Genomic DNA, 17,483 nt, shown 5'->3' with positions numbered 1-17,483 from the left:
CTTTTGGTTGCTACCATTCCTCTGAGTCGCTCGTCCACCTGAAATTAATCCCGATTATACCCAATTCCTTATCCTTCAACGTGAGCACGCTTCCGGTTCGCCATGAGTGTGCCGTTCGACATAAATGGCCAATATGTCGGGCTACCCTAGCATTGCGATCGCGGACGGCTGTCCACGATTATACCCAAAACAAATCCTGCATTAAATACAACGTGATTTTTCCCATTGATCAAATCCCTTTTCTTCCTAAGTCCCAACATCCAGTACTAAAGCTTCCGATCCAGCGAATCACTTATGAAACCACTAAATTCCACCGGTACACTCTGCCATCTGTGCCGTTTGCTGAAAGTGCCGCTGTTATTTCCCCTTCGCCCCTATCGCCCTTCTTCATCCCTTGCGCTTACCTCTACGCTCTTTCCCCTCCCGCAAGACGTGCGTTACGCCACCGATGATACTCCCTCTATCACCCTACTAGAGATTACGCCCATTAAGTCTGTCGACCTCACACTTCCCCGCCGGACTAGCCACGTGCTCTTCTCCTGTCAGTCAAAGTTTGTTTACAAACAGTGCATGCGCTTGTGCCGCACACAATCACGTTCTCTATGTGAACCTTTTCGTATTTTGTGTACTGATTAAAAACTCACTGCATTCTTTCCCTTCCCTTATATCAAGTTTTATGAATAGGACGAGAATATTGTTAGCTGTTTTGTCAAATTTCGACACACCTTTTAATTACCTTTTCTAGAGTTTTGCCTGTGTGTTCACTATGCCTGTAACTTTGCTTTACAATCTTATTTTATGCCATATGTCAGTCCTCTGATTTTATCCGTAATTCCAGTATTTTGTCAGTATATGTTGTAGCCCATGGATGTTTATATAACCATTACCAGTAACTAATACATGGAGGATGTACTTAGATTTTACATTTGTTATCAATCTTCTGTAAATGTACTTAACCCAGTTGTAACCCAAGCTAGGTGTTAATGATCTGCAGTAAGTCAATCTATTATTTTTTTACCCAAATGTTTTGATTACCATAGAATTAAGTATTTTGTTGTAATAGCAGATTGTTTCCTCAAACTAACAGAAACCATGTTAGTTCATTCCTATTTTGTGAAGTGTCATGGCGTGTTATGGCGTCAAACTTCGTTTGTCTTAAGACTTGATTGGACAGTGACTATTACAGGAGATATGGTATTGTAATTTGAATAAGTTAATATTTTACTTTTTTCTTACTCATGAAATTTGATAAACATGACTGCACGTAAATCCTCTCTCATTTACATACACTAAACGAAATATTGTATCAGATCCCTCCCCAAGTATTAAGGCCCCTACTACGGCAAACTGTCTTTCCGAGGAGTGACCGACGCCCTTTTGTAAACGATGTTTGTCAGCACTTCTCTGGAAGGGGGAAGGAATGTACAGGATGGCAGCCAGTCAAGGAATTTTTTAGGGAATTAGTTTAAAACTTAATTTCAAAGTCCCAGTGGAATATTTACGAGATTTCTCCCATAGTAATTCACGCCATGACTTCGTGACACAAGTCGCTTGCCTTTCGAAACCGAGGCGATTCTGTCCAGTTAAAGCTACGCCCTGAGCCCTCTCCTGACAGTGCTAGCGCATTCACGCCATTAGGGTTAGCCAATAGCGTGCACGGGATACCGACCACGTGTGTGGACGCTGGAGTCTTCTGCGGTGCCGAAAACAGTTGCTTCTCTCTCCCTCGAGCAGAACAGACGTCTTTTTGGAAGGCAGATCCTCTGGCTCTGCTGTTCGCGACCGGCCACCAACGTCAGTTAACATGAATCGCTTCCCCATCCGTTGCCCACTTTAATTAATTGTTCGACCTCCTAGACTGGCCTAAACCTGCTAACTTCCGACCCTAGGCGCGCCCTTTATACTCCATATATTGAAATATATCCTCTTTATTGTACTTAATCTCGTGATTTGTCATTTAACGGCAGACCTGGATGCCCACTATCAAATCCTGACCGCTCGACCTCCTGCACGCTGCCGCCACGAGGCATATTTAACAACGTTCTTCCCCCTTTCCTGCCGTTTTATACATTAACATCGGTTGAAGGAGTTCCTCGTAAACTTCCCCTAACTTTACAACATGTACCTATGAGTTTATCCTCTTTTACACGTATTTATAAATGATAAATGTTATGAAAGATCACTTTTTAATGTGCCTGTTGAGACTAATTCATTAACCAATGTGAACATTAATATGATAAACATGAAACAAGACTTAACAGCACCAAATACTCCACGAAAAGTTCCGTAGAAAATATACGGCAATAAACAGAAGACTGCAGATAACTGTAGAAAAGACATAAAAAGAAGTACCTGTGTTAATCATATTTAGACTGTAACAGTATTGATTCATCAATAGTGTTTGAATCAAACACTCGCAAATAAATGTTACTCAGAGCGCTACCTCAGATTATGTGAAATAAACACATTCAGAGTCTGGAGAAAGAAGTGCAGGAGGAGAAATCAAACATTACTGTCACAATATGAGACACCACTCGGCCCCTTTAGCTTTAGAATTCAGGTTGGAAGGAACTGTAAACTGAACGTCAACCATCATCCTTTTGCGACTATTTATGTTGTACATCACAGAGTAAACCCTTCAAAATAATTTTTTCGATCCCCATCTTTATCCACACACAATAGTTTTCTAAACTATTCCCAAGCATCCTTTCTATCGCCTGAAACATTTATCCATTGGATATATACCCATCATTGTCCATATAATATATTCTGAATGAAATCCTCAGTTTTGATCCTTTAGCCACTTTTACAGTGAACCTGTTTGAATTCTTTAAACTCGCTTTTCCCATCTTCATGGAATGTAACTATAACATATTGTGTTAAAGAATTTTGTTGTAACTCGGGCAATAATACAAATACATCTATACTTAAAGACTTAATTTTATCCATTGCTGTCAGCGTTCCTTCAGTGACTCTATTCCTTTCATAAAATAAAAAAAAACCACTTTCAGTCAAATTCCGTGATTTTTATTTCAATGAACGTTGCATTGTGAGTCCTGTGGGCTCAAATCCAGGTGACTGATCAGTCTACATAATTTTCTGAATTCATGTCACTACTGGTCCTGTTAAGACTACACATGGATGTTATGAGATGACACATTGCCATTACAATGTTTACAAAATTAAGACAAAACAGACAAATTACTTACTGTTTCCAGCAGTTGTTACATTATTCTTAAATACGGTATGAGTGGACATATTTACAGACATATATGTACATTTGGTGTTACAGTACATTTGTAAACCAAATTAATACATTTTATCTTTACATTTTTACCAATACATAGGTGTTGTTATTTGTAAGACAATAGAAAGACGTTACATTATAACACTAATGGCCATTAAAATTGCTACACCACGAACATGACGTGTTACAGAAACGAAATTAAACCGACAGGAAGACGATGCTGTGATATGCAAATGATTAGCTTTTCAGAGCATTCACACAAGGATGGCGCCAGTGGCGACACCTACAACGTGATGACATGAGGAAAGTTTCCAACCGGTTTCTCATACACAAACAGCAGTTGACCGGCGTTGACTGATGAAGCGTTGTTGTGATGCCTTGTGTAAGGAGGAGAAATGCGTACCATCACGTTTCCCACTTTGATAAAGGTCGGATTGTAGCCTATCACGATTGCGGTTTATCGTATCGCGACATTGCTGCTCGCGTTGGTCGAGATCCAATGACTGTTATCAGAATATGGAATCGGTGGGTTCAGGAGGGTAATACGGAACGCCGTACTGGATCCCAACGGCCTCGTATCACTAGCAGTCGAGATGACAGGCATCTTATCCGCATGGCTGTAACGGATCGTGCAGCCACTTCTCGATCCCTAAGTCAACAGATGGGGAGTTTGCAAAACAACAACGATCTGCACGAACAGATCGTCGACGTTTGCAGCAGCATGGACTATCAGCTCGGAGACTATGGCTGCGGTTACCCTTGACGCTGCATCACAGACAGGAGCGCCTGCGATGGTGTACTCAACGATGAACCTCGGTGCACGAATGGCAAAACGTCATTTTTTTCGGATGATTCCGGGTTCTGTTTACAGCATAATGATGGAAGCATCCGTGTTTGGCGACATCGCGGTGAACGCGCATTGGAAGCGTGTATTCGTCATCGCCATGCTGGTGTATCACCCGGCGTGATGGAATGGAGTGCCATTGGTTACACGTCTCGGTCACCTCTTGTTCGCATTGACGGTACTTTAAACAGTGGACGTTACATTTCAGATGTGTTACGACCCGTGGCTCTACCCCTCATTCTATCCCTGCGAAACCCTACATTTCAGCAGGATAATGCACGACCGCATGTTGCACGTCCTGTACGGGCCTTTCTGGATACAGAAAATGTTCGACTACTGCCATGGCTGCACATTCTCCAGACCTCTCACCAACTGAAAACGTCTGGTCAATGGTGGCCGAGCAACTGGCTCGCCAGTCACTACTCTTGATGAACTGTGGTATCGTGTTGAAGCTGCATCGGCAGCTGTACCTGTACACGCCATCCAAGTTCTCTTTGACTCAATGCCATGGCGTATGAAGGCCGTTATTACCGCCAGAGGTGGTTGTTCTGGGTACTGATTTCTCAGGATCTATGCACCCAAATTGCGTGAAAATGTAATCACATGTTCTAGTATAATATATTTGTCCATTGAAGACCCGTTTATCATCTGCATTTCTTCTTGGTGTAGCTATTTTAATGGCCAGTAGTGTATTTATTAATGGATGGTATTTGGAAAACAACTATTTGTGTGGATATCAAACGTGACTTTGTGTTATGAAATAGTTGCAATTATTAAATAATTGTTCTTGAGGAAAAAACAAACTTAAAAATTGTTGAAAAATTCCTGTTTGTTGAAATTCATTTGTTCATTCAACACGGTTTCAGAAAATTTTACTTCGTGTAACAGTACGAGTATTTCTAATTGTTCTATCAAATCATGTTTTCTAATATTATTTTCCGTGTGGGGTGCAGTTAGGCTGTTGTGGATGTTACTTAACCTGTCCGTTGGCGTACAAATGCTTAACTACTGAAATTTGTCGATGTGTCTGAGCCAGGAAGAAGCCGTCTATTCCCTGTAACGTGTATGGGAAGTTTTCCTGTTTAACATATGTAGAATGCAAGAATACTGGTTCTCTGTACTTTATATACTTCGCTGTGTTCTGTTACTATTTTCGTGATACTGTGCCTAAGAACATAAAGAACTTGAATGATATAAACCCAGCTTCCCGAATCATTCTCCAAGCTGTCGCGTTTCATCTGCATTAAACTATGAACATAATTCCATTGGAAGAGAACATCCATTTCGCATTTTGTGGTTTTCCTATTATTCTCGCTAATAAACAAAACATGATATAGCTATCCGAAAACACTTCGTTTCGCATAGCTTCACCCTATTCCTTTACCTAATTGGTAAGACCACCTCCTCAAGAAAGGATACACGGAATATTTCCACTTAACTACACTATCAGAGATTTACTTGGAGTATAGGTGAGGAGAGGAACGACTGACCAGTTAAAGCCCTGAGTGGGTCTGAGAAGCGCGCACAGATAGAACAGTTAGTAGCTCACACTATGGTGTAGGCTCGGATTCGAGTCGTTCTCCAACGCAAAGTTTTAACTTATTCTTAAATTACTTTTGGAACACCGACCTTACAACATGCTGACATTGCATCAGACCTCGTTCGAAATAAAGTGGTGGTGTGGTGGTTAGTGTTTAACGTCCCGTCGACAACGATGCCATTAGAGACGGAGCCCAAGCTCAGGTTAGGGAAGGATTGGGAAGGAAATCGGCCGTGCCCTTTCGAAGGAACCATCCCGGCATTTGCCTGAAACGATTTAGGGAAATCACGGAAAACCTAAATCAGGATGGTTGGAGACGGGATTGAACCGTCGTCCTCCCGAATGCGAGTCCAGTGTGCTAACCACTGCGCCACCTCGCTCGGTTTTCGAACTAAAAGATTTCACATACGTGCAAAAACCATAGGGGAAGTGATGTTCAGTAAAATCTTACACTAACACTGTCACTGTCACTGTAACCATTTAACCAACAGAATGAAAAATCACTTTGAGATGATTAAGTTTACTTCCGATTCTCTGACGTACGTGTTACTCTTTCAGTGGACACTGCATGCGTTTCACAGAATACTGCATATATTGATGATATTTTCGGAAACAGTGCTTTAACGGCACATTTTCGTGGTTCACTACCGCCATCTGCAGTTTTATATAGTGTCGCTTATCGAAGGACCTCTGTGGTTTTATCTGCAATCAGCATTGCTGTCTCCTTTCTGTAAGAGAAAATAAATAATACGAAAACTGTTCTGTACGCATATTCTTACGAGACTTGGATAGTAAAAAGACCTTTAACGAATAATTGACGAATATTGTATGTTTCCTATCATGAAATGTCAATGTAGGGTACTCAATCAGCAAATATGTATTTCAATTAATTAATGGAGTCTTTGTTTCCATGTACAACTGGAGTTGAATAGTTCTACCTGGAACTTGCAGTTCAGTTAACAGATGACGGTGGATTACTCGTTTCTGGAATCGACTGTGATTTAGTTTGATGGAATTTTTCAATGTTAAAAAAATTCGCGGTATTACGACAAGCACAGGATTTACTGAGGTCGCTAATGTGATCCACTTGACAACAAATTTCGTCACCTGTAGGGCATGTGTGCCATCGATGTTTATTAGAACACTCTGGAAACGCTGATGCTTCGAAAACGAAAGCTGTGAGGGGCGGCTAGAGATTAAATTGTCAGAAGAGCCATCTGATTCGAAATAAACTCTGCTGTTGCATGCTGCAGCGAGCATAGCACACACTTCGCACTACAACTATGGCTGGCAGTGGGCAGGACGCGGGCTGCGAATTCCACGTATTTACCTCAGTCTCATGCTCCTCTGTCTGCCTGATTTGCAACTGTGTGCGTTTTCTCTCTCTTTTCTTTTTTTAATTAATGGCTCTCGGCATTCGACCATACAGCCGTGTCGATAGTGGAATGTCATTTACGAACGTGAGGACAAAACCCTGCACCCACTCCTCGAGGGGAGAAAATCGACTATGTGCTGTTTTTAAGACCTGATCCTAAGCAACATACGTAAGTTTTAATTTCTGAGATGGCCCTTCTGTATTTCGTGTAGAACGTATGACACATTCACTAACTGATGAGTCGCCAAATGATTACTTGCTCAAATTCCCAGTGCTGACAAACATCTGAACGTTGACTTAAGCTTTTAAACTGCGTAATCCAATCTCTGTACGACTGTAACTGCACTTTCTGTCGTCGATGAAAATTTATGTCTGTCTGCTGCAACATGTTACTGGGGCTGTAATATTAAGATAATATTATGTAATGAGATGCAAACTGCTGCTATAGGAGTTAAATGTTTTTTTTTTTGTGAAGGATCCATTTCGACCAGATTGCCATCTTCAGACCAAAAACGAAAGTTACACATTATTTTATTTTATTTAATTATAATCTTATTTTCAGATACACAAATTTTGTACCTATGTCTTTATATCATCAGTGATCGCTGTCACTCTGTATTCTATTACAACTTGATGTAGATTTAAGACACTTTTGTTGTAAGTTGTATTATTTGTTGCTGCTGTTTCTCGTCTTTTTCGTAATTTTTATAATTTAATGTTTTATCATCAGATATGACAGACTGACATTTATGACAGACGGCCAAAGATATGTTCTAAAACTATCGTAAATTAAGACAACACTTCATCAATGCGAAAGTGTGGCAACACGCTAGGGTCTTAGACAGGACAAGATATACTTAGGAGAAAAATTAAACCCCGTGGTAACCACGAAAGGAATAAAGACATCTGAATATCAGAATTACGAGACTTATCCTAAACTTATAAAATAGTTATCGAGGCGTCTTAGATATAATTTTCAAGCCTCAGTAGCATCCATGAACGAATGAAATGTAGGCGCAGCTGAAAGCCTGAAAGTCAGTACTGCTGGCTGCTGCTGATGAATGCTTTTGAAGAATGTTTATGGTGTTCGTTCTAAGAAACCTTTTGTTGATGATTGTGTTTCAAGATTTCTAAAGACACTGCTTCTGTGTTGTACGAACGTATATTCGCACAGAACCATAACCACTGTTGCAGAGCGCTACTTGTACACTTCGTTGAGTAAATCATATTATACAGGGTGTAGCGGGTATTGCTATGTCCACTGGCTATGGACAGAAAAAGAATGTTCCAAGTCACTTAAAAAGATTTTATTATAACTCTAACTGCAAACCGAAAAGATTCTTCAGATATAATAAGTAACCATCTTACTGGACACTTCTGAGGCCCACAATAAAGAATTTAAAAGCAGGAAACTGTTCTAGTTAGAACACAACTCAATATTCCTGCGCAAGACGGATGTTCGACATTTGCCATAAAAGTTAAACAACAATACAGTCACTCGAGTAAGAATGGATGAGCACCGTCGGAGACCATGTAGCCATCTGGGATGCCGATGACGTGAAGACTTCCGGGGTCGACGTGTCGACGATCGGCTGACTGTGGACGGCACCTCAGCTGCTACCAGGAGCGGCTCGCTCGATGTGAGCCCTCCTGTGCCTCGGCGTGCACCTATATAGTACTCTCGCTCCAGGATACATTGCCGACTATGTCCCGTCACGGGGTGCGCGGAAGAAAGTAGAACCGTAGATATCGCGACCTCTGGTGGCGCATTTAAGGCTGTCTAGTGACCGCCGATGGAAGTTTGCGTATACCGAGGGACCGGTGAAGCTAACCCCTACTCGGTTTGGGGCCCGTTTTACAGGTCCGTTCCGCGGGTGGTCGGTGTTGCAAGCGCTCGGCGTAGACAAATTATTTCTCCCCCTCCGCCGCCTCTACCCCCTCCAAGCGAGGGCGCAGTGCATCTCGACGTCCTGCGGTTCTGCCAGGCCTGTGTCGGAGGCGAGGTTACCGGCATGCTAGGGTCCGCGTCCATGGGAATTGGTGGCACTGATGGCCGATCAGCTGTGAAGGCTGGAGCCCCTAAAGCAGTGTCATGCCCGGGTGGAAGGGGCATCCCGGGCTCTGGGTGATTGGGAAAGCTGCAACAGGAGGAGTCTCCCCACGGCGCCGCCGAAACTGATTAATATGTTTCTGACACACAGGGCCCATTAGTAAGGTATCGTCCTCCATGGAGCCCCCGAGCAGATGGGACATACATCCTGGTGCCTAACGGGGACGATCTTTTCGATAGATCAATGCCTAAACTGGGGGAGAAACAGGGACGGAAGCAAATAAAAACAGTAAGGACCGGTGGGGACACGTATGTAAGGGCTCTGCTGGGGTAGAACCGTCTTGAAGAGTAAACTAGTAAGTCACCAAAATGGTCGATATCGTATTCTATAACAGATGGTGGAGAATCAATTTGGATAATCTGAGTTTTAAACGTGCAAACGAAACGTTCCACTCAGCCACTACACGCGGGATGGAACGGGACGGTGTGAAGAAGTTCAATGCCATTATGGGAGCAGAAGGTAAAAAAGTCCGCTGATGTAAATTGAGGCCCATTATCAGTAAAAATGCTTTAAGGTCACCTTTCAACGGCAAAGATGCATCTTAGCACTTGAATGGTCTCACTGGTGGGAGTTTTGAACGTCTGCAAGATGTAGGGAAAGCCAGTACCGGCGTCGACCATGATAACCCAGGTGTCCGAGAAATGGCGCAGCGAAATCGATGTGTAGTTGGGACAAATGAGTCAAGGCACGGGTGCAAGAAAAGAAATGGCGATAGGGGGGTGCTTGCCTACTCTGACACGTGTGACAAGAAGTGACCATCATGGTGCTGTCTTTGTCCATGCCCCGCCAATAGACATGTTGGTGTCCCAATCTCGTAGTGAACACCAGTGCTGTGAGGTCGACGACCATCGTCCGTCCATTGCTGCTCTGGAGTACAAGGACCCCCTGGAGAGCGGATAACTCGTTTTAGCAGTGGTAGTAAGCTCACAGCTCCGGGTGCGTCACCTGTCGGCAGTCGGCCGGCCTTCCGACGTGCGTCGAATGAAAAACTTCCCACAGAGTAAGGTCGGTGTCCGAGTGCTGGGCAACGAGCATGGCGTTCAGTTGGAGGTTGGCGACTACTTATTCTGCTGCAGCGTAAGTGGAAAAACGTGTCGAGATCATAGTCGAAAGCCAGGTCCTGTCCAAGTGGTAAGTAAATCAGCATTAAATTGGTGAGAGGTGGAGCGATACTGAATATCGTACTTATAACTAGACAAGAAGAAGGCCCATCGGTGAATGTGACGAGTTGTTTTTATGGGGACAGAAGTGGCCATTTTAAAGAGCGGGAGTAAGGGTTTATGGCCTATTAGGACCGTGAACTTCCTGCCACAGACATAATCGTGGAATTTCTTGACCCCAAAAATAATTGCCAACGCTTCTTTTTAAATTTGACTATAGTTCCTCTGAGCGTTTCACAACGACTTAGACACAAAGGTGACGGGTCTCTCCTACCATCCATAACCTGGGACAGGCCGTAATTGGAAACATCGGGATCTAAGCTCAGAGGTCTGGATGGACATTTACTGCCAGGCACGTGGGTTGGAGGAGAGCCTTCTTGAGTGCCCGGAAAGAATTGTCACTGTTTGACGGCGAGAGCCATTTCACATTATTGCCAAGTAGCCTGTGTAAGGTTCAAATGGCTCTGAGCACTATGGGACTCAACTGCTGAGGTCATTAGTCCCCTAGAACTTAGAACTAGTTAAACCTAACTAACCTAAGGACATCACAAACATCCATGCCCGAGGCAGGATTCGAACCTGCGACCGTAGCGGTCTTGCGGTTCCAGACTGCAGCGCCTTTAACCGCACGGCTACTTCGGCCGGCCCCTGTGTAAGGGCTCGGCCATGGCTGCCACATCAGAAATGAGCCTCTGATAATAGTTTAATTGGCCCAGGACAAAGTTGACTGGTGTTGGAGGGAGGAGAAAGTTGTTGAATGGCGTCGACATATTAGGGCATCGGCCTGAACCCCATTGCACTGAACACATGGCGTAAGTATTCCACTTTATTGAAAAAAAACCAGCATTTGTCCTTATTGCTCTTAAGGCTGGCCTTTTGGGACACTGTAAACAGAGAACGAGGGTTGTTAGCCAGGTCCTGTGAGTCTTTGCCTGCCATCTAAATAATTGGCTGTTCCCGAGGCCTCACATGTCAATTGTTCCGGAAATCGCCAAAAGACGGCAAGTGTACTGGCTTCATCAAAAGGTAACCGATTATACCGAAAGTGTCTAAATGGCATATTAATGATGTGAAGCTGCTAGGAGGCGGCAACGAACGGAAGCTGTAGATAGGCCTGCTTGAGATCTATTTTGGTGAAGACCTCTTAGCAACAAATAATACTGACTTAATAAAGAGCATCAAAACGGATATAGGGATTCGTAAACACAGGGCTGTCGTAGCGAGATTTGATACTGTAACCCCAGGATCAACGAAAAATAAGCGAAAAATATACCTATCCAAAAACGCAGATAAAAATTCACTTGACCCCTTCTTGAGAGACAATCTCTACTCCTTCCATATTAACGATATAAGTGTAGACCAAATATGGCTTAAATTCAAGGAAATAGTATCGGCAACAACTGAGAGATTTAAACCAAATAAATCAACGAACGATCCTCCCTCGTACACAAAATAGGTCAGAAAACTGTTGCAGAAACAACTAAGAAAACATTCCAAATTTAAAGAGACGCAAAATCTTGAAGATTGGGGATCTTTCACAGAAGCTCTAAATTTAGCCCGCGAGATGCTTATAATAGTTCCCACAACAAACTTTTGTCCCGAAACCTTGGAGAAAGTCCAAAGATATTCTGGTCGTATGTGAAGTATGCAAGCGGCAAGACACAATCAATGCCTTCTCTGCGCAATAGCAATGGAGATACTATCAAAGACAGCGCTGCCAAAGCTGAGTTACTAAACACAGCCTTCCGAAATGCCTTCACAAAAGAAGACGAGGTAAATATTCCAGAATTCGAATCAAGAAAAGCTGCCAACCTGAGTGACGTAGATGTAGATATCCTCGGAGTAGTGAAACAACTTAAATCACTTAATAAAAGGTCCAGACTGTATACCAGTTAGGTTACTTTCAGAGTATGCTAATTTAATAGTTCCATACTTAACAATCATGTACAATCTTTCCCTCGACGAAAGATCCGTACCTAAAAAATGGAAAGTTGTATAGATCACACCAATATTCAAGAAAGGTAGTAGGAGTAATCCATTAAATTTCAGGTCAATATCATTATCGTCGATATGCAGCAGGATTTTGTAACATATATTGTGTTTGAACATTATGAATTACCTCGAAGAAAACGGTCTATTGACACACAGTCAACACGGATTTAGAAAACATCGTTCTTGTGAAACACAACTAGCTCTTTACTCACATGAAGGGTTGAGTGCTATTAACAAGGGATTTCAAATTGATTCCGTATTTCTGGATTTCCGGAAGGCCTTTGACACTGCACCACACAAACGGCTTGTAGTGAAATTTCGTGCTTATGGACTATCATCTCAGTTACGTGACTGGATTCGTGATTTCATGTCAGAGAGGTCACAGTTCCTAGTAATTGACGAAAACTCATCGAGAAAAACAGAAGTGATTTCTGGCGTTCCCCTAGGTAGTGTTACAGGCCCGTTGCTGTTACTTTGATTTGGGAGACTATCTGAGTAGCCGTCTTAGGTTGTTTGCTGATGTCGCTGTCGTTTATCGACTAGTAAAATCATCAGAAGATCAAAACGTATTGAAGAACGATTTAGAAAAGATATCTGTATGGTGCGAAATATGGCAATTGACCCTACATAACGAGAAGTGTGAGGTTATCCATACGAGTGCTAAAAGGAGTCAATTGAACTGCTGTTACAAAATAAATCAATCCAATATAAAGGCCGTAAATTCAGCTAAATGCCTAGGAATTACAGTTAAGAACAACTTAAATTGGAAGGAACATATAGAAAATGTTGTGGTTAAGGCTAACCAAAGACTGAGTTCATTGGCAGGACACTTAGAAAATGGAACAGATCTAATAAAGAGACTGCCTGCACTACACTTGTCAGTCCTCTTTTAGAAAACTGCTGCGCGGTGTTTCCTTACCAGATAGGATTGACGGAGTCCATCGAAAACGTTCAAAGAAGAGCAGCACGTATTGTATTATCGCTAAATAGGGGAGAGAGTGTTACTGAAATGATACAGGATTTGGGATGGACATAATTAAAACAAAGGCGTTTTTCGTAGCGGAGGAATCTCCTCGCGAAATTACAATCACCAAATTTCTCCTCCAAATGCGAAAATATTTCGTTGACGCCGACTTACATAGGGAGAAACGATCACCGTGTTAAAATAAAGGAAATCAGAGCTCATACAAAAAAATATAGGTTTTCGTTCTTTCCGCGTGCTACACGAGATTTGAGTAATAGAAAATTGTGAATGTTGTTCGATGAACCTTCTGCCAGGCACTTAAATGTGATTTGAAATGTAGAGGTAGACACGTCCACCAGCCAGACGAGAGAGAATGTCCCTAAGGGCGAACGGTACACTGCTTGCCTTAAAGAACTTAGGCGTCACTGTGGGAAGAAGGGCCACATGGGCTTCAAAGCCGACGACTCCCGTATTGGATTGCTTGAAGACAAAGCCAGACTTTGTCAGAAATTCCTGTAAGCAGAAATTATCCGTGATTGCCTGGACAGAAAGAGCAGAATCATGGAAAAGGAAAACTAGCCGCATATCGGAATAAGATCGTTGTTATAAATGCGAAGAGGGATGTCGAATGGGCCTAAGGACGGGGACCCTACCCGCATACCCGCATATACGACTCACAGTCGCGCCAGTATCGACATGAAAGTCGAGAGATACGTTGTTAATTGACAGTCGGGTGGAAATGGATTTCTTGGAATGTGGAAAGACCGTCTGGACCACGGAAAAGGTGGCAAAGACGCCGGTTACGTCGTCATCCCCAGTATCAGACAGATCTAAATGTGTGGAATCAACCAACATCTTGGTGGAAGACTGGCACACTTCAGCTCTATGTCCCCCTTACCACGGGCAGTGAATTCTGCGAGCCGGTGGGGCATTGATGTCGCGGATGCTGGGAGAAAAACGTCGACGTGACGGAAACGGAAGTGGGCGGCGACTAGCTGCAAAGTCGGGGACTCGAAGCTGGTACCCCGAACGGCTGCATATTCGTGGAGGAGGGCGGGACAGACGCCTTGGTCGGGCGGCATACACAAAAGGTGGATCCTGGAGAGAGGCACTGGAAAGTAATAACTGCTCTAACGCCTGTATAACTAGAAGACATGCGTTCAGTTAAAGATATTTTAGTTGCAACAGATCGGCACAGAGGGTGTCACCTGGAGCTTGAACGATAATTACGTCGCGAGCCAGGGAAGCCGCATAGGACTGTTGATAGGTAGGATTCTGACAGACGAAACAGCAATCCTGGGATAACCCTTGAGAATGCGGAACCCATTCCCGGTATGACTACCCGGTGGCCTTGTAGCAGCTAAAAAATTTATGCCAAACAGCAGTCATATGGCTCTGTGCATTGAAGTACTCAGAAAGACTGATCTTCAGAGTGTCGTAAGAGAGAGCTTCTAGTTCCATCTCTGGGTGTAATTGCTGTATGAGGCGTTAGTTCTCAGGGCCCGCAAACGTCAGGAGGTAGGCGGGCTGCTGCGTGTCCTCGGTGATACTGTGGGCCACGAAGTGTTGCTCCATACGAGCCACGTAGTTGGTACGAGGTTCCACCTTCTTGTTAAAATGTTGGAACAGTGAGGGAGACGTACGGAAGTTCTTGACTAAGCTGTCAGTCCTGGCGACACGTTGGGAGACCTCCGGAGGCGTGCCCGACAGCGACTCCAGGCCTTCGACGAGAAGTTGGTTAGTTCGATGCTTCGGCTGGAGCAGAAGTAACAACTGCTTGGACGTGTCCATTGGTTCCACCATACTTGACACACTATAACAATCGACAAAATGAACGGTACTCGCTGCCTATGGAGCACGCCTGCACACGTGACCATAATATTAAAGTTTCTCGTCGCGACTGCTATGTCCACTGACTATGGACAGAAAAACAACGTTCAGGTCACTTGTAAGGATTTTATTATAAGTCTAACTGCCAACCAAGAAGATTCTTCAGACACAAAATATAACCCTCTTACCGGATACTTCTGAAGCACAAAATGAAGAATTTAAATCAGAAAATTATTCCAGTTCAAACACAACTTAATTTCACTGTGCAAGAGGAAAGTTCAACTTTGCCATAAAAGTTAATCAAAAGAGTTACTCGGGTAAACCTGGATGAGCACCATAGGAGAACACGTAACCGTCTGGGATGCCGATGAGGTGACGACTTCCGGGGGTCGACGTATCAGCGCCTCGCTGCTGGCTGCTACCAGGAGCGGCTCACTCCCGTGACTCTAGCCTATGTAGTATGCTCGCTCCGGGATACATTGCTGGCTACGTCCCGTCACGCCGTGTGCGGAAGAAAGTACGATCGTAGATATCTCGATCTCTGGTGTTGGATGTTAGGCCGCCTAGTAGTCGCCGATGAGAGTTTGCGTACACCGGGAAACCGGGAAAGATAACCCCTACTCGGTCCGGGGCCCGCTTCACACATCCGTTCCGCGGGTGGTCTCTGTCGTAGGCGCTCGGCGTAGACACATCAGGTAAGATGCTTTTGTGTGTGGTACATTCAATGAACACACCTAAGCGTGTTGCTTGGTTTTTTTTTCTCTGCGTCGAACAGTCTTCCCATAAACGTATCACACAATTTACTACCGGACGTATTCTGCACTGATGTAACTGCACTACTAAGTGGACTACGCCTGTACGTATAGACGGACCGTTCTGCATCCACGCGTCCAAACTTCAGGAACTGACCTGCTGCTAGTGATGGGACAAATGTTTGCCTTTAACAACCAATTGGCCAGCGATTCTTTCTTCGTTGAGTCGGTTTTTTTTTCAGTCGAATGGAATAACTGAATGAAATTAGCCACTGCGGCCATGTCGGCTATATGAATGTTTCGCACTCACTGCTGAGGACTGAGTTGTTCCACTTAATGTGGGACAACTGCCTGACGCACGTCTCTGGCGTTTACTAGATGTTTATTTGAATGTTTTCAGTCAGTCTCTGGATTTGAGTGATTTCACTTACATACTCTTTCAGATTTCTCGGTTTTATGTGAACCATGACTAGGGCTGTCAACATTTTTAGAGACAAATAAGTTATCTTATCTCTAGGAAGGCAAAATAAAATGCACATTTCCAAAATAAATGTGTTTTACGTGGTTGACGTTAAGGCACTTTCAGCAGATCATTCCTACTGCACAAGTTGTGAACATCAATGTATGTCATAAGAGCCGCTTGATATGAGCGTGTGGCGAAACAAGTGCTGTATCAGTTCAACATAAAAATAATAACTACGTGGCCTCATTAAGCTACCTCTAATAGTTTTCGAGTAATTTACTGAAAACTAAATTTGGAATAAAACGTAATTATTTGTAGTAGATTAAGATCTGTTATATTAATACTAGAAAATTTTGGTTACAGCGCGTGATGAAACATATTAAATAATACAGCTATAACAAGTTTTAGGACCTTGATGTTAATAACAACCAATGCAAGGTCTCTTAAATTTGGAGTTTAGTGGTCATGTTCTACTGTCATTTCCGTTCTAAAAATTCTAGAAGGCAAACTTTTAATGCAGGCAAGCTAAAACCTTTTCTGTGATTTTAAGCAAATTTCCTACGTGCACCCAAATATTACGAAGATTCTAAATTGATTCATAACATTATTATTAAGTACTATGTGGCCGAGAAAGCGGCCGTTTAGAGACTGCTACCGTGTGCAAAGGGCGGATGACAGCAGGTGTTCCCTTGACCGTCCACTGCGCTACATATATAAATACAGCCCGAGAGGGAAAAGAAGGCTTCACTTCGCACTCATCCACCGTAAGATTCAAATGCCGGAGTGCATGCTGCCTCGGATGACGTCAAAGACAGGCTGTTACAAAACACTTATTTTCAGTAATAAGAAAAAGTGAACTCGTGAGGACTGCACACCGTCTTGGATTGCTTAGATTTAGCAAAAGGAACTATTAGTGTGCCGCCCGTAATATTACCAAATCCGCGTGGCAAGTGGTGACAGTTATTTTCCACTTGTGTGGAGAGCATTTATTTTGATTAGCAGTAGTCAGGGCGAAAGACAATTTAGTAGGAACTTCCCTTAGAGGTTGTCTCTGAACTGGTCATAGTGCTGTTCAGGATAGAGAGATTTACTGTTAGTATGAACATAATGAATATTACAATGCTGTGCGTGGGAAACTTTACCAAATACATGTAGCAATTAGAACTCAAAATCTTCAATTATAATCATAGTCCTGATCCCGCTGA

General features: G+C 43.3%; 1 pseudogene; it reads right to left on the bottom strand.

Annotated features, from left to right (window-relative positions):
• Window positions 1-2,515: 2,515 nt before the first annotated feature.
• LOC126471225 (calcineurin subunit B type 2-like) lies at window positions 2,516-5,381 on the bottom strand (annotated as a pseudogene).
• Between the last annotated feature and the right edge of the window lie 12,102 nt (window positions 5,382-17,483).

The sequence above is a fragment of the Schistocerca serialis genome, chromosome 3 (assembly GCF_023864345.2).
Source record: "Schistocerca serialis cubense isolate TAMUIC-IGC-003099 chromosome 3, iqSchSeri2.2, whole genome shotgun sequence".
Lineage (NCBI taxonomy): Eukaryota > Metazoa > Arthropoda > Insecta > Orthoptera > Acrididae > Schistocerca > Schistocerca serialis.
Note: the sequence above shows the minus strand (reverse complement) of the source record. Positions and strands in the feature narration are given on the sequence as shown.